Below are 19,332 nucleotides of genomic sequence, written 5' to 3' on the forward strand. Positions count from 1 at the left end.
TCATTTCTGCAGGCAGAAAGAACAAACTAAGGTTTGAAGGACACACTAGACCTACCTGCTCTCTCATGCTTCAGCTCAATATCTGCTTCTTGGGGATTTGTTAACTTGGAAGATTTTAAAAGTAGACCTCATAAAGCAGTGATTCTTGAGCACTGGGACAAATCTGACTGCAAACCTGAAAACATTCAAAGTTTGGGGTTATCAGCCGATGGGTGAAAAAACATTCATTTCATATGGTGATTAATTAATCCAAATTTATTGCATTTATATCAATATCTGCTGAGAAAAGACCCCAAATGCAAATAATTCAATGACAGTACATTACTGGGTTAGATGAGTAAATCATTGAATAGATGTTAGAAGTCAATATATTCTTGTTTCTCTCTCCATATATATGTGTGTTTTGCATAAAGAATGTTAAGTAAGTACTTTTAACTATTCTTAACAATTTATAATATGTATATATATATATATATATATATATATATATATATATATATATATATATATATATATATATATATCAGTTGCCATAGTTTTGCATTGTGACATTTAGCACACATATTATAATTAATACATATCATTTTAAAAATATATAATTTCAAGGTTTCTATTTTTTCAAGGTCATTTTATTAATTGCATCTTTGTTTTCTTTATTCATATATATATATATATATATATATATATATATATATATATAACAAAAATAATTGTCAGTTATCATAAAATTTTTATTGTCATAAAAATATTTTTAAAAATACATCATTTAAATAAATTGAGAAATAGTTGAAATATAATAATATACATAATTGATATTTAAATAATATTGTATTTTAAGATATTTTTTCATAAATAAGACAATCAAATTAAAGTGGAAATGTTGCTATTTTAAAAAGTATTGTGATCCCAATAATCTGTCATTATTTATATATATATATATATATATATATATATATATATATATATATATATATGTGTGTGTGTGTGTGTGTGTGTGTGTCTGTATATATATATATATATATATATATATATATATAAATAAAATGTAATTTATATATATATATATATATATAGAGAGAGAGAGAGAGAGAGAGAGAGATGTATAGATATAGATATACCCAAAAACTTTAAATTAATAATGTATTTTAACGTAATTTTAATTGCAATATAAAGATAATACTACTGGCAGGTATAAGATTGTGGGCCGTTTCATCCCATACTCTCAAGAATCACTGAAAGCTTTGACTATGCATGACTAAGCTCGGACAGAAGAGGACTTTCCATCTTAAGCAACTGGTTATTTATGCAGACTAACAGATTATCAGTGGTATGTGAATGACAAACCTTTCTAATGATGTCCACAGCTTAAAGGAATAGTTGACCCTAAAATTCAATTTTTGTCAGCAGCGACTCGCCCGCATTTCGTTTCAACACTGTATTATTTTCTATCGTCATTGCAGCACTTCTTATGAGATCATCAGACATTATTCTATCACAGAAAAGCACCATTAAAGTATTTACACCGCTACTGCTAAACCACCACATTACAAAACCAACTTAACGTGAATCTCAAGGCTGAAATGGTCTTGTAACACCTGTTTCAATTTAATGGGAATAAGTAAAACCACACTATGATGTGTCTCATTGTTATGGTTTGTCTAACAGCTTAAGGGAGAACATCCACAATAAAGCGTCTGAATCTGAGAACTTAACGTGTTGCACACTCTCCTGCTTCATAACTCTTGTCTTCACAGGTCTTTGAATGCTTTGACAACGCTGGACTGTTTGTGCCAGACGATGTTCTCACGGCAAAGGAATGCCACCGACTACAGAATAAAGAAAGAGACACTGCTCTTTCTGACATACAGTAATCTCTCATGTCTCCTCCTCTGGGTTTGACATCTATCAGTCCAGGACTCTGAATCCTGTCTGAAATCCAGTTCCATGGAGTGCGAATGGCAGACAACTGATGTTTCACTGCACAAAAAGGCGAGACATTCGGCAGGTACACGTTTACTGTGAATCACAGAATAATGGCACCATCTGTGTAGTATGTTAGAAAGCACTTAATGTTTCACTGCAAGAAATCATATTCATAATCAACAATTTTTTTTTTTTGTCTTAGTTTTCATTAAAATCATCTTAAAGTAATTTAAACATCCTGAAAACAAAATAATTTTTCTTGAGAAGCAAAATTCTGTACAGTCTTGATAATATATATATATATATATATATATATATATATATTTTTTTTTTTTTTTTTTTTTTTCCAAACCTTTCATCAGGCAAACTGCATTTTAAATTTTATTAAATTGTGTTAGATTTAAAAAATATTATATATTGTTTATATAAAGTAATTTTTTAATTATATTTTACAAAAGAAAAGATGTGAAGATTTATTCTCATGGAATATAATTTCTGTCTTTAAATCTTATCGAATTTTGCTTCTAATAAAATATATATTTTTTAAGCATTTTTACTGGAAAACAAGAACAAAATAATGATTAAAAATAATTTTCAACGATTAAGAGTTTCAGACTGACGTGACATGAAATCAAAGGAAAATTAATTAGTAATTTTTCAATTTAAAAGCAGTTGTGAGCAACCGACACTGTGACTAATTTTTCTTTTATGAAACACCAATTTGCCATGAAGGGGTGGATTCGAGATGCTCTTCTTCTGATTGTGGGTGTGTCACAGTCATCATCAAGTATTAACTTAATTACTTACATGAGTGAACAAATCATCACTAATGAATTATGAGATTTTTGGGGACATGTTTACAGTTGTAGTGTTATAGAAACGGCCAGACAGGAATCTTGAAAAACCAGTAGATTTAAAAAGGATAATCGTATATTAAATACAACTTAAAGGATTAGTTCACTTCAGAATTAAAATTTGCTGATAATTTACTCACCCCCATGTCATCCATGATGTTTATGTCTTTCTTTCTTCAGTGGAAAAGAAATTAAGGTTTTTGAGGAAAACATTCCAGGATTTTTCTCCATATAGTGGACTTCACTGGGGTTCAACGGGTTGAAGGTCCAAATTACAGTTTCGGTGCAGCTTAGGAGCTCTACATGATCCCAGACGAGGAATAAGGGTCTTATCTAGTGAAACGATTGGTCATTTTTTAAAAAAAAAAATAAACATTTATATACTTTTTAACCGCAAATGCTCGTCTTGCACTGTAATCACATTGGAAAAGTCACAGGTGACGTAGACAGAAGTACCGAGCAAGTGTTTACAAAGTCAAACAGCCTTTCCAAAAAAAGGTATCACAATTCCCCTTTGAAGCTGCATTGTAACTGCAATTTGGACCTTCAGCCCGTTGGTAACTGTTGAAGTTCACTATATGGAGAAAATCCTGAGATGTTTCCCTCAAAAACCATAATTTCTTTTCAACTGAAAAAAGAAAGACTTAAACATCTTGGATGACATGGGGGTGAGTAAATTATCAGGACATTTTAATTCTGAAGTGAACCAATCCTTTAAGCTCTATATTATCAAAGTATCTGTGGTATTCTGTCGAATACAAAAGCAAATTATTTCGACTCGTCCCTTAGTTTGCAAAAATGGATAGAAAACAAGTTCACAAGTTCTGGTAAGTCACTTACCAGAAGTTTTAAAAGCAGAAATGAAATTTTGTTTACTAAAAAAATTTGTTATTTGATCTGTACGTCTTTTGAGGTGGGACTTTTCTAGGTGAATGAACTTCTATTTATGCAGTACCCACGTAGTTCCTGTAGTTGGAGTTGGTATCATGCAAACCCATTTAAACAAGTCTGATGAGGTTAACTAGCAAACCATACGGCTTTTTTTTGTAGTTTAAAGGAACAGTGCTACCAAAATTAAAATTCTGTCATTATTTACTAACTCTTTATCTTGTTTTGCAACACAAAAGGAGACAAGAGCTGCGTCCGAAAGCTTGTTGCCTCGCTGCCCTGAAACAGCAGGCACAAAACTGATTTCAGACAGACTTCATATCGGTTTAATTATCTACAACAAAACAGCTATACAAAACAGTTAGTACAACAATAATTTATTGCTAGAAATGGCATCAAAAGTGGAAAAAGTTTTACACACAAACTGCAAGTTTCAGATGCCGTTTTTATATTGTACCTCAACTGTCATGGAATGGAATGCACAGGATAGTGGGATATCAAAGGCAATGAAGAATACATCTATGCAGCCTTTAAAAATCGATAAGATGAAGGTTTTTTAGGAGACAGGATGTGACACGAGCATTGGATTCAGACGTGCCTTGTTGCCTTCCTGCCTCGGTATCCTACCAGTAGAATCAACTTTTTTCAGCTTTCGGACGCAGCCATTTTGAAGCACATTTGAAAAGCAAGTCACATAACTCCCTCAAAAAAAACAAAAACATAAAAAGCACTGCAAAGTCATATATATAATGTGCATTATTCTGTGTGTTTTGGTTTTGAAGCCCACTAAAAGCCTTCCTCTCTGCCAAATCCCATTGGCACATCATGCCAAGTTTGATATACCAAGCACATGTTGGCCGTTTCCTCACACAAAGCTTATGACTTCAGAACACTTGGAGTCATATGTCATATGGACTACTTTTATGATGTTTTTGGACCCTCAATATATCTTCTTTTGTGTTTCATAATAGAAGGGGTTTTAAACAACGTAAAGATGAATAAATGAATCATTTTGGGGGTAAACTAACTCTTGACTGGAGTGTGCTCTATGGGTTTAAGCATCTTCTTTTCACTTTTCACCTACTTAGCATATAATCTTAGGAGAAATATTCTATAAAGAACCTTAAAGGGTTCTGTCAGGCGCTTCATAGAACCTTCTAGGGGTTCCATTATGGAAGCTTGTTTCCGCCACGAAATTAAAAAAAAAATTCTCACAATACTTTTTTTCTCAAAATCGCGAGATATAAACTCGCAATTCTGACTTTTTTCTCATAATTGCGAGTTTATATCTCTCAATTCTGACTTGACAACTCGCAATTGCATGTTATAAAGTCAGAATTGCGAGAATTGAGTTTATATCTCACAATTCTTACTTTATATCTTGCAATTCTGGCTTTATATCACACAATTGTGAGTTTATATCTTGCAATTCTGAGAAGGAAGTCAGAATTGCTAGATGTAAACTTGCAATTGCGAGAAAAAAAGTCTTTTTTTTTTTTTACTTCATGGCAAAAACAAGCTTTCAAAGTTCCCATCATGCATTTATGGATTTTGTTTAAATTAATTAATTAATTAATTTTGTTTTAACTCATTTTTAATTTTAATGAAATTTCATTAATTAAGCAGCTTGTGAACATACTTTGTCACTAGAAAAAAATTGCAATAATCTGTTAAACATTAAAGTATTCTCCTTAAATAGAACCTTTTTGGCATAAAGGGTTCTTTAAAATTGAGTGTGTATATATACAGAATATATATATATATATATATATATATATATATATATATATATATATATATATATATAGTTGCCTACACTATATATGTGTGTGTGTATATATATATATATTGTGTAGGCAACTATAATCTCTGATGATTCCCTCCTACAATGCACTGAATACACCTTTACATAAATGCATCACTTGCAAATGCTTGTTCCAGCCCCATCGCCTATAAAACCCCCTACAATTTGATGCAATTTCACTTTTTAATTAAGCCGTACCGTGTCATAAATCAAGAATCATGATAATTAACAAAATAACAGAGGCTGATAATGTACAGGCTCGCCTTAAATCTCCAAAGGTCTCGTCGCTGGGCAGTAATAAAGAGCAAATAATGGTGTGGCTGCTTGATATTTTGGTGCTGGAAGTACTGGGAAAATAACACCTTTAACAGCACTGCGGTCTTAATTTGTAGAGGCCGCCTTGCGCTGCTCTTCTCGGGAGGCAGGTCATTTATCATTTAGGCGGCCGTTATTTTTAATGAGTCTGTTATCATTCATTTTAGGGCATCCCACCTTTCCTTGACATGGATAGTATTTCTTTTTATATAGGACACAGGATTTATGCCTCCCTCTCTCTGCATTTTGCTCGTCAGCCACAGCCACTCTTTCTTTCTGTGTCTTTCTACCCCTTTCTTTCTTTCTTTCTTTCTTTCTTTCTTTCTTTCACTAACTCTCTCTCTCTCCAACCACGTTTTTTCTCTCTCTCTCTGAAAAGGAAGACATCTTGCTTGTCTTCCTGATGGCTCTTTTGGGGGTAGAGCTGGAAATCAAAGCCAGTTTTGATTCACCATAATTTTAAAGGTGAAATGTGTCAATTTTTGATGTTATACAAGTTCTCCTATCCCAGTTTAATCTATAGAGTCAACTATAAGCAAGACACTCATACGTTGAAACACTGCTCTGCTGTTTGAGCATCCCAACAGAGCAACACAGACTCAACCAATGGCATGAGTTTGGGGGTGGGGCTATCTGTTTAATTAACCAAATGCAGATGAGGCAGGGGTTTGTCCAGGAAACCTGTTTGAAAATAGTCATTATTTTGCTTATCATTTTGGTAGCGCTAGTTGTGTAGAAATGACACACTTCACCTGTAGAAAACACTGGAACCAAATTATTTTCATAACATCCAACAGCAATCATTCATGACAAGGACAAATACACAACCGGATCAGTCTGATTCACGAAAGATTAAATAACTCTTTCAAATCAACTTTTTCAAATCTCTAAAACAAAACAAAAAAATAATAATAATATATAATGCAATTTTGCAAATCATTTTATCATGTTTTTAGGATGTATTTAAAAATATATTACTGGAAAAACTTAAAAAATACTTTATTTGCAGTGTATTTTGTGAGGAAAATAGTCTCTTATGATCACCAAGGTTGCATTTAATCAAAAATACAGTAAACATACAGTACATCCAAAGTATGTAAGGTAGTACAACTGGATCTCTTTTATTAAATCCAAAAGGTTTTAATTATATTTTGCTACATATAAAGGTATTTTAAAGATTTTAAAGTGTCAAAAGGTCATTCGGTTTAACCGTCATACAGCCAATTAATTTCTGATTAAAATATCTTAAAATGTAATAAATGTATATATTTTTATTCTGGCATGATTTTATAACATCATATATCAACATAGTGCAAAATGGTATTAAAATTATGAGTAGAAGTCATTGATTTGTAATGAGAAAGAATGTCCGGAAAAATGAATTTCATTGATGTCATTCGGAGTAACCAATATAAAGGGACCATTTTTGATCAAGTCATGCGGTCAATATCATGTGACAGGATGTGACATCATTCAGACACCTGCACAGGACCACATGATCGTGAAGCAATGAAACGAACTCTCTCGTAACTATTTGAAAAATTCATGTTTTCACTCGCTCATACGCATGTCCCGAAACATCAGGTCATTCGGTGCAACCGCTATAAAACATGGAAAATGGTGTAATATTTTAAAAACTTGTACTAAATATAAAATGTTTGATTGTCCTTTTGCTAGCTAGCTAGATATCAGCCTGTTCGCACTGTTTGAAATTATTGTCATTTGGTATAACCAAAAGTGTCATTCAGTAAAACCAAAATTTTTGTCTATCTTGTAAAAAATGACAAAAGCAGTGTTAATTGATTATAAAAACCACATAATCTCATTGTTAACCGTTAATAAAACTTCAAAATGAATTATATCTCCATTAGTTTTTTACACTTTTAGAAACCTTTCGTCAATGACGCTACAATTTAAAAATTTTGAATATATTTTAAAATATAATTTATACCTGTGATGTAAAGCTGAATTTTCAGCATCATTACTCCAGTCTTCAGTGTCACATGATCCTTCAGAAATCATTCTAATATGCTGATTTGTTGAATTATTACATTTTAAAATAGATTATTTTAATTTATAATAATATTTCACAATATTACTGATTTACTGTATTTTTGATTAAATGCAGCCTTGGTAATCATAAGAGACTTCTATATATATATATATATATATATATATATGCATGTACACACAAAAAGTACTTCAAAAGTACTACACTAATAAAATAGAATAATAAAATTTAAGTACTACAAGGATTGTTAAGTGGAGGTTTTAAGTTTCTTACAATTACCATTTATATTTCTCAAGGCCTCAAAAGGCCTCAAGGGCTTCTCAAACTGAAACAACAGTCTGCATGGAATCTTTTTCCTCAATATGAAACTGCAACTACCTCAGAGCTTGGCAGCTGAATGTAGGTGGGTTGCAGTGGCACGTCTACAGGTGTGGTTATTTCAGGGCAGACTGGAGCTTTTCTAAACGCAGCAACTCTTCCCTTGATGTGGCCTATCATTCAGCTGTCAAGCTGTGACAAGTCATGACACGTTTTGACAGATTATGACAACAGGTCGGCCCACACATCTGATTCTCAGCTTGTTAACCAGCGTTAACTAGTGTGTTCACTTAAGCCTGGTGATGAAACTGATGGCGAGGTTGATGTTTGTTGATGTTTCTTGATTTTTGATGAACGTCTGTCTTAATGTTGAGCAAACACACTGCTTAATGCAGAAAATGCATATCTTAAAGGGATAGTAAATGTGGGTTTGGAATGACATAGGGATGAGTAAATATAATGACATAATCATTTTCATGTGAATAATTACTTTAATATGCTGATTACTGTTTATTATTCGTCCATTCCTGTCCATCAGGTAAAATCACACTCCACGTTTGTCTTGCAAAACAACACAAAACCCTTTTAGCCAAAAAAAAAAAAAAAAGAGCCACTTTTACAGTACATTCCTCTCATCATCCAAGAAAATTACGTAACGTCCCGTGATGACTGACCCTCAAGGTTTCTCTTGATATATGAGCCGTTCATTCTGTCTGTTTTCCTCTTCATTTTAACGTGATGCCTCGGTGTAAATATTATGCTTTTTCAAAAATATCCTGCTAAAGGAAGCCAGCGCTTTCCCTGTGTTCGCACCGTGGCGCAGACTAATAATGCGAGTTTATTGTTCAATGCGGTACGGAACGAGGATATGTCAACAGTCAAAAATGTGTGCTGGAACAATGGAATGTCTGTTTAATGTGAGATGTGTGGGTGGCGCGTCAGGATTGTTCTCTTGATTTATGAGGTTCCTGTGCCTTTTTTTACAGTAAGGCTTAGCGCAATATGTCCTCGGAGCTACATCCTGTTGGGAGCAGTGACCGACATGTGTTCCTGTGTTGGAATGGTGTGGCATTCGTCTCTGGCCAGAATCTCCATGGTGCTTATCACCGCCATATGGGATACTGGCACGGAAAGACGGTGCGGCAAAACAGGGCTGCATCACACGACTGCGGGTGAATGCTTCTGCATTAAGAAGTCGGATGCATCAAATGTGCTTGTGCAAATGTATACAGGTCTATTAATGTGGAGTAAGAGTAATGGGTCATAGTTTGTCAGGTTTGTTGAGAAAAATGTTTAAAAAATGTATTATTATTATTTAGTCTTATAAGAGAGAGAAAATGTTTGTCTATCAGAAAAACACACTGGTCAAGCTCAGGCTAACCTAATAATTATGACCAAATATTTACCAAATAATTATTGACCACCTTGTTAGGGGTTCAAGTAGTGCTGAAACCCTATTGTAATTGTTAAAATTTCCAAGGATCAGCATTCTCCCCTATCAAACCGAAAGTCGTAGAGACTTTGAGCGCTGGTATTACTCACACAGCCTACAACGTCATCAAGGCTCGCCCCAATCGGCCTGACAGGGGTGCTACAGCAGTGAAAAGTATAAAATAACTCCTAAACCGTTGTAGGCTCAAGTGTCTTATGTCGTTGGAATCATTGAGATTAAGAACTACATGAATCACCTTGTTAGTCCCTAAGGGCCGCCAAAACATTTGAAGTTTTGCTAAAATGGCTTTAACGTGTGAACGGAATGAGATATTTTCAACAATGTAAGAGGTCATTCTGTGGTTACGTGAAAAAGGTCGCGGCAACCGGCCACTTGGTGGTGCTATAACAGAAAAAAAAACATGAAAATGGCTATCACTACTTCACCATTAGTCCGATTGATTTAAAAATTGGCATGCAGTGTCTTTGTCCAAGGCGCCATGACTGTCTATGAGGACACTGGCGCATCTCAAAAAACATGTCCTCCATCGGCCAATGAATTTTGCGCAGCTATCAGACAAGGTTAACAGAGGCCGATCGGATCAAAACTTGCTGGGCCTGTTTTACTCATTTTCCTAGAGGTCTGTGAGAAATTCGAAAGAAATTGGCCACAGGGGGGCACCTTTGCGTTTTTCACATGTGTAAAGGATTGTGTTTCGCCCGATTTTTCACACGCACCAACAACATTCGTAACACATGGTAGAGCTCTTCATTCTGAGCAACTTTGCCTCTAGGACCGCCACTGGCCATCGAATCGTTTGTTAAATACTGGAGATTATTTCAAAAACCAACTTTGGCGAACTAGTCCTCGGTCTTTAGCTCAACCTCTATAACTGTTAAAAAGCTTTATAAACCACATATTTCCTATGGTAAATTGCCTGTATTGGCTGTAAATGGTCTTTTTCATCTATGATCAAGATGGTTACAGGCTTGCTAATTAAAACATTATTCCCCCAGTTTCACGTTTCACAGACAAGGCTTAAGCTAGTCGTAGACTAAAATGTTTGTTTGAGCTGTTGTAACTGTGCTGACAGATCTTAAAATATGTCAGAGTCATTGTTTTGTCTCAAGATGCACACCAGTAATGTCTTTTTCTAGTGTACGTTTATAAAAGCTACTTAAATGCCCTAATGGAACTAAGGCTTAATCCTGGTTTAGGCTAAGCCCTGTCTGTGAAACCGGGCCTATACCTTTTTACGCATATGCTTAAATGCCTTAAAGTGCTTGAACCCCGATAATTGCTGCTCACAGCTATATTTACATGACATTTTTACAAATGCAATGTGTAACAGGGTGGACATTTTAAGTTAATAAAGCCCATTACTAGTCTAGATTAACATTTAATTTAATAGATGTATAAAATCTATTTAAAAAAAAAAAAAAAAACTTTCCATGTCGAGTATAAATTGACACAACAGGGTGGACATGTTATGCTTTACGCTATTAGATAAGTCTTCAAAAAAATTAGAAAAAGATTTTTGAGAAATACTTTGCTCTTGGAGTTGCTTTTCCCCCAAGGAAATTATGGCTGCATCCGAAAACTGGAAAATGCTGCCTTCGGAGGACACATTTCAAGGTAGGAAGGCATCAAGACACGTCCACGAATCCAGTGTTAGCTTCACTTCCTGTTTGCTGAGATACCTTCATCTGTTCGATTTTTAAAGACAGCATAGATGTATCCTTCGCTGCCTTTGATATCCCACAATCCTGTGCTTTTCATTCTGAGACAGGAAAAATAAAGATGGCGTCCGAAAGGTGCATTTGCTGTTCAGTTTGTGTGTAAATGTATGTTTTTGACCAACATTTTCCACTTTTGATATCATTTCTAGCGAGAAATTACTACTGTAGTAACTAAATATTTGTTTAGTTTTCACCAAAGCTTGCGCTATATTGCTGTAGATCAGTGGTTCTCAACTCCAGTCCTCGGGACCCACTGCTCTGCACATTTGCTCTCTTATCTGACACACTCAATTCAGTTCATGCAGACTCTCCTAATGAGCTGATGATCTAAATCAGGTGTGTTAAATAAGGGATACACACAAAATGTGCAGAGCAGTGGGTCCCGAGGACTGGAGTTGAGAAACACTGCTGTAGATCACTGAACTGTTACGCTGCCTCAGAAGTCTGTCCGAAATCATTTTCATGAGGTGCCTTCATGCACAAACACTGCCTTACAAGTCATTGCCTGATAAGGCAGCAAGGCAGCAAGTCAGCTGCCTAGGTTTTCGGATGCAGCCTATGTCACTTCTAGCAAGTCATGTGATTTTAGACATATGCTTAAGATTTTAAAGGGCAAGTAGCACCAATGTAACAGGGTGGACAAGAGAGAAAAACTAATTATTTGTTTTTTTTTGACGTATGGATGCAAAGCTGAATTTTCTGCATCATAGAGTGCCCCAGGGATGACGTGTTTTTGTAGGCCAACCCGGAAGTTAGCGGCGCACGGGTTCCCTCGGTTGAAAGCCTATGCATTTTTCCCATAGACTTTTGGAAAATCGCAGAAAATAAGCTCTGTGTTTAACAAAGGGTTATGACACTTACACGTTTTGTCTATCAAGATAATCTTTACAAGTGAACACAACATTTATAGATTTTGAAGCCTAAATAAAGTCGCCAGATATAAAAGGCTAACAGTAGGCTATAAACGGACTACGGCACACCATGGTCGCGGATCAACGTCGTCACCACCAAGCTTCCTCAAACTTTATTTAAAAAACAACTTTATTTAAAAACATGCTCGCTGATTATGATCTGCGCTGTTATGAATACTTTTCCACTTTTTCATGAGAAATGCTGTCCAAATGTCCCGTTTTTAGTGATGACGTCTAAAGTCCCCGCCAAAGGAAGTAGTCCCTTTTAGCAACTTGTTAGCAACCGCCGATTTTAAGACACAGTAAAAGTTTAAAAAATCACAAGTGGGTTATAATTGGTGTGTTTTATGTCATAGATCAAAACGTGAAAGTATTTAGAGGCTTTGTTTACCACAGACCTTATTTCAGGCGATTTAGCAAAAACCCATTCAAAAAACCCATAGACTTTATGGCGTTGGAACCGGAAGTCCTAAAATGCTAACTCGCTTCCTGATTTTGCCTATAAAAATGCTTCATCCCTGGGGCACTCTATTACGCCAGTCTTCAGTGTCACATGATCCTTCAGAAATCATTCTAATATGCTGATCTGGTGAAATTTCTTATTATTATCAATGTTGAAAATATTTGTGCTGCTTAATAATTTTTGTAGAAACCGTGATGCTCTACTATTCAAAAGTTTGATGTAAGATTAAAAAAAAGGGGGAAAAAAAGAGAAATTAATACTTTTATTCAGTAGGATGCACTAAAGTACGGAAGAGGATTAGGGCCAAGCAATAATAAAAAAAAATAAAACCATCTCGAGATTAAAGTTGTTAAATTTTGAGAAAAAACTCGTTAAATTTTGAGAAAAAAAGTCGAGATAAAATGTTAAAAATAAACTCATTAAATTACGAGAAAAAAGTAATTAAATTATGAGAACAAATTCATAATTTAACGAATTTGTTCTCGTAATTTAACGACTTTTTTCTCGTAATTTAATGAGTTTATTCTCAACATTTTATCTCGTCTTTTTTCTCGAAATTTAACGGCATTTTTCTCATAATTTAACGAATTTGTTCTCGTAATTTAACGACTTTTTTCTCGTAATTTAATGAGTTTATTCTCAACATTTTATCTCGTCTTTTTTCTCGAAATTTAACGGCATTTTTCTCATAATTTAACGAATTTGTTCTCGTAATTTAACGACTTTTTTTTCATAATTTAATGACTTTATTCTCGTAATTTAATGAGTTTATTCTCAACATTTTATCTCGACTTTTTTCTCGAAATTTAACGACATTTTTCTCATAATTTAACGAATTTGTTCTCGTAATTTAACGACTTTTTTCTCGTAATTTAATGAGTTTATTCTCATCATTTTATCTCGTCTTTTTTCTCGAAATTTAACGGCATTTTTCTCATAATTTAACGAATTTGTTCTCGTAATTTAACGACTTTTTTTCATAATTTAATGACTTTATTCTCGTAATTTAATGAGTTTATTCTCAACATTTTATCTCGACTTTTTTCTCGAAATTTAACGACATTTTTCTCATAATTTAACGAATTTGTTCTCGTAATTTAACGACTTTTTTCTCGTAATTTAATGAGTTTATTCTCAACATTTTATCTCGTCTTTTTTCTCGAAATTTAACGGCATTTTTCTCATAATTTTACGAATTTGTTCTCGTAATTTAACGACTTTTTTTTCATAATTTAATGACTTTATTCTCGTAATTTAATGAGTTTATTCTCAACATTTTATCTCGACTTTTTTCTCGAAATTTAACAACATTTTTCTCATAATTTAACGAATTTGTTCTCGTAATTTAACAAGTTTTTTCTCGTAATTTAATTACTTTATTCTCAACATTTTATCTCGACTTTTATCTCGAAATTTAACAAGTGTTTTCCTCGTAATTTAATGAGTTTATTCTTTTTTCTCTAAATTTAATGACATTTTTCTCATAATTTAACAAATTTGTTCTCGTAATTTAACGAGTTTATTCTCAACATTTTATCTCGACTTTTTTCTCGTAATTTAATGAGTTTATTCTCAACATTTTATCTTGACCTTTTTCTCAAAATTTAATGATTTTTTTTCTCGTAATTTAACCAGTTTATTCTCAACATTTTATCTCGATTTTTTTCTCGTAATTTAATGAGTTTATTCTCAACATTTTATCTTGACCTTTTTCTCAAAATTTAACGAGTTTTTTTCTCGTAATTTAACCAGTTTATTCTCAACATTTTATCTCGACTTTTTTCTTGAAATTTAACAACTTTAATCTTGAGATGGTTTTATTTTTTTATTATTGCTTGGCCCTAATCCTCTTCCGTACTAAAGTGACAGTAAAGACATTTATAATGTAATATAATTTATTTGTTTCAAACAAATGCTGTTCTTTTGAACTTTCTATTTCAACATTGATAATTATAAGAACCATTATTAATAGTTGAGCACCAATAATAATTCATAAAAATCATGCCAAATCAGCTATTTAGAATGATTAAGAGACTTCTTTCAAAAACATTAACAAAGTAATATAGTTATATATAAACCTCAAACTTCTGAATGGTAGTGCATCACGGTTTTCTTTCTACTAAAATATTAAGCAACATATTTTCAACATTGATAATAATAAGAAATGTTTCACTAAATAAACTTATTAATGATTCCTGTAGGATCAATCATGATTACATGGAAATTTGTCTGTACAGTGTTTCAAAGTGTTTATTATTATTATTATCATTATTATTATTATTCTTAGGTACTAATCATTATGAATTGTTGTTGATGGTGTACATATGCATGGGGACATAAAACGCCTGGGTAGTTGCACACAGCGTACTCCACAACACCATGTTGCACATGTATGCCAACACGCCCACACACGCTCGCCCCGTGCCCGCAACTCCATCAACACACACCTCCGCACACCCATGTACCCAGATAACTACAGCCAAGCCCACACACGGTTATTTGGCTTTGGTTTCGTGGCGAATAGAGAGAAGGTTTGCACCAGGGGCCCTTCCAGCCTCGTTCGAAGAGGAAACGTGCCTGCCAAGCTTCGAAAATCCTTTGATGGCGTTAGAACTTGAGTGAATCTGTCCAAAGTGCTTGACGTGGGAGATTATTGTGGCGTCGTGCATTAGATAAACCTACAAAGATCATGTTTATGTTTAAAAACAGCCATATGTCACACTTTCGCAGCTGCCACCACAGGTTGCGAGCCTCACGCACGCCGTTACGGTCGAGATATCAAGCAGGATATGCATTACGAAAACACAGTCCCCAGACAGGCAGGCCTTTCATCTAAAGTTATTGCCACGCTGCCTGGGGTAATACATCACGAATTCTGTAAGGACAATGCTAAGAAGCGCAATCTGAGGACAAATGCATCATAGTTGCACAGTGAGCATTTTGTTACAAATAATGTTGTCATCAATTTTCATCTTTTGTTTAAACATATTAGTCTTTTGGACAAGATAGGTCATATTTCAGCAGTTTGATAAATTCTCCCTTCTTGCCTTTTCACAGAATGTGCACTTAATTAATTACACAACCTTTAATTGGACAGATTATTCCTAATGGTTGTGCGATGCTAAATGTACAAACTCAGAAGAGGCTCAGGAGTCATTATTTTAATGCCACATTCTCAGCTCGTTGCAATCAGTATATTTCAAATAATTAATCAGTTTCACATCGCGAGAAACATTTGGCCTAAAATAGACAAATTACACTCACATTTGTGGAGAGATTTTTTTTTATATCTCCAATATCGTCCTGTAATATCACAGATGCTGTGCTTTATTAAGGGCGAGAGAGTGTTTTTTTTTTTTTTTTTTTTTTTTTCTCATTTTATGATATCTGCAGGCATTTGGGTGTTTAATTAGGGCGGTAATGTCCGGTGATGTACGTGATGGATTTTTACGGAAGCCGGCTTTAACTATCTGAGGCGATATCATAAATCACAACCTTGGCTGTAATGCTTGTGTGAGTTTGTTTAATTAGGATGTCCACCGAGAGATTCAGGGTGTTGCTTGGTTTGCACAAGGAATGCCAGTTATACAAACACAACAGAGATTTCACATTTCATTGTGCTCCGAGGATTATCACTGCTATCCTGCTGATAAAAAATGAAAAACGAGTCATTTGTGCATTGGTACTAAGAAGAGTGTGTGTGCGGATTTGTTTATGTGCATCTCTAGAACCTTTTCTTTTCTTTGATGGTTTAAATTATTGTCTGTAACTCTGCTACCCCTTGGAGAACCAAATATAATGCATTCTTATAATGCAACCCACTCATGTTAATAAGCCAACAGATGCTATTTTCCAGTAAAAATGTTTCCAATCAGGAAACGGTCACGGCCTGTGTTGTTTGTGGGACTAAAGGCGCATTTCAAGCAGCAAATGGCAATGGCCTCTCAAGTGCAGGCCAAGTACTGAATTTAAATGAAGTTTTTCGCTCTACATCACGATTCCCTCACGTGACTCTGATCATGAAAATTCACTTTTGCTGTATAGTAAATAAAAATTATTGTTTACAGCATGAGTATAATCTATTAGTCTTTGTAAAGAGCGTGAGGGGATCTAACAACCACCTAACAATCAAGACCTAACAATTCACATAAACCATAATACGACAACAAAAGTTAAAAGAAAAATGAATATGCAGCAGAAAAACATTCTTTGTAAATATTAAACAAGTTTGAACAAACACAATTGAATAAAATCTAGATTCTAAATAGGCCATTTCCAGTATTTTCTGCCTGCTTTTTAGAATCAGAACAGGCGCATCGATGTTCGATTCGTGAATGAATCACTCTTTTGAACCGATTCTTTACAATGAGTCGGCCTGCGTCTCAATGTGCATACTATCCATCCTAAATAGTGTGTGACATTAGTCATTTTCAATACTATTTAGAGCGGATAGGGTGGATAGTATGCACATTGGGATGCAGGGTCGGTCAAGCGGTTAGTAAACCGTTCTGAATCGGTTCGCGATTCGGTGTGAATTATTTTGACAAGCTCCCTCACGCACTGAATCTTTGTTTTGGCGCTTTTTCTCTCTCAGTAAAAGCTTTAATGTAATACTTAAGAAGACAGAGAAAACTTTAAAAAGGTATTTACCTATAATCCTTTGACTCGAGCCTGCATCTTATAGTTTGCCAGCGATGAAGAAGATCTTCTTTGCACGTGCTGCACGTGAACACCGTGTACTGCAGGTAAAAACGTTTAAAACACATACATATCAAAACACTAACAGTACAGTGGGCAATTTTGGCCCTGTGGATTTTTAGAAAATAAATTTATAAAACATTTTCCACTCTGAAACTAACGTTAGTTTAATCAATTTGTCATGCAGCCTACTCCTTTATCTTGCTAAGGCTGTAGATGCACATAGTTAAATAATATTTTCACGCTTTTTACGTGTATATTATAATTGGAAATGATGCACAACAAAACTTTTTTGTTTAAAAGTGATATTTACCGTCATGTCTCTTTGTTTTCTTGACACATCACGTCTCATATTTCACCTCAAGCTCTTCACTGTCAACGCTGTCTCCTTGGAAACCAAATAAGCGAAAATATTTGTTTTAGTTGGTAAAATAAATATTAAATGCATCGAAAACAGTTTCCAAGACAGTAATGTAAACTTTATATAACAAAAAGAGACCAACATTTTTCTTCGTTAATTAAAATAAACCAATAAACACCCTACAATTTTTTTCTGAAAAATATTTTTTCACTTATTGAGAAACTAATGCATTTATTATACAAGTTTCTGTAATGTTTGTATGTGAATATATATGCAAACATTTTTTGTGTATATGTTTTTAATTTTAATGTTTATTTAGCATTCATTTTTATAAAATCACCAGAATCAAATTTTAAAAAAAAAATTTAAAAATAATTTTTTACCCTATTTAAATGCGAGTAATGCATACTTTTGAATGTAATTCACTTTAAATCTGAGTTTGGGTCGATCTGAATGTTCTGTACTAGACCTCATAGAGTCAGGATCAAATTCAGGGGCTATCAATGTTTAACATGCCCAGCTGGATGGAAACTGGTAAATGTGGTGCAGCGTGGTACCGGGGGCACGTAGGCCAGGTGACCACAGCAGGCACACGTGTCAGTCCGTGCTCATTAACGTGACTGATAATGCCATCTATCAGCCATCTAATTGGCGATGAGGATCTGCGGAGGGTATTTTAACCAGGCCCACGTATCCATCACACAGCTGTGGACAAGATGATGGCACTTCATTACCAGAGTGCTAACCAGGTAAAAGTCACATCCATTTGTAATGAGTGCGGGGGCCGCTTTCACTCCTGTCCATTTTCATTATGTAAAGTTCAACGCATATGTATGTGTATTGTAATTATCTTGATGAATATGCAAGCTTACTTCACTTTGATTTTCCCACATAATGTCACAGGCAGTGAAGATGAGCAAGTGCTGTGGAACAAATAACTGTGGTGAGGTAAGCATGTTTCGAAATGATACATATGCGAGCAAATGCTTTCTCAAGTTTCACTTGATCATGTTCTCTTTTTGTTGTTTTATTTATTTTTTTACAGCAGAGAAAGAGGACAGGAAACAATTGCAGACTGAGAAATGTCATAAGCCAGATACAAATCAAGGAGTCAAGAACTGGCTGGTTAGCATAGCCTAGTAAGCCCCTGCTGGTAGCAACCGTAACTAAACTATCTGGAGGCACAGGCCCTGTTTACACCTGGTATTAAGATGCGTTTCGGTCAATCGGATGAAGGAGACACATACCTGTTTACACCTGGTGTTTTAATCTGTTTCTTTACTTTTAACTGCTTCTGTCCTGATTTCTTTAAGGGGAGGGTCTATGGGCGGGTAAATGTATGGGTTTTTTCAGATCTTTTGATCTAATGGACAAAATAAGATCAATCAATTTACATATGAACGTAAAAGTAGATGACGGAAAAACAGCAGCAGCTTTCGTTTTTGCTCTGAAAGCCGCAATACCACGCCAAACGCGGTGAGTGTGTGTTAGAAATCAGGAATGGTGAGAGATTATTGTGCTTGGTATGTCTTCAAACCAAACTTGAGTCTTCAGCCGACAAAGTTTAAATCCCGTCTGACTAGCGCGCTTCCCATAATGTTTGCGCATTAGGTCA

The 19,332-nt window shown here is 34.5% G+C and overlaps 1 protein-coding gene and 1 long non-coding RNA gene across 3 annotated transcripts in view; one reads left to right on the plus strand and one right to left on the minus strand.

Annotated features, from left to right (window-relative positions):
• LOC125259541 (teashirt homolog 2) overlaps positions 1 to 17,717 on the minus strand; it is a 175,333-nt gene extending 157,616 nt beyond the window's left edge. Inside the window, exons 1-3 of one of the 2 annotated variants that reach the window (XM_048177213.1) lie at positions 17,670 to 17,717; positions 17,309 to 17,397; positions 56 to 175 (exon numbers count right to left, since the gene is read on the minus strand). The gene's annotated coding sequence lies outside the window, so the exon portion shown is untranslated. The remainder of the gene's footprint in view (positions 1 to 55; positions 176 to 17,308; positions 17,398 to 17,669) is intronic. The other variant, XM_048177212.1, reaches the window with a different exon arrangement.
• LOC125259542 lies at positions 17,288 to 18,669 on the plus strand. Its single transcript, XR_007182852.1, has 3 exons — positions 17,288 to 17,403; positions 18,358 to 18,466; positions 18,621 to 18,669. It is a non-coding gene; the product is annotated as an uncharacterized LOC125259542 (long non-coding RNA).
• Positions 18,670 to 19,332: the final 663 nt, after the last annotated feature.

This window comes from Megalobrama amblycephala, linkage group LG24, assembly GCF_018812025.1.
Source record: "Megalobrama amblycephala isolate DHTTF-2021 linkage group LG24, ASM1881202v1, whole genome shotgun sequence".
NCBI lineage: Eukaryota > Metazoa > Chordata > Actinopteri > Cypriniformes > Xenocyprididae > Megalobrama > Megalobrama amblycephala.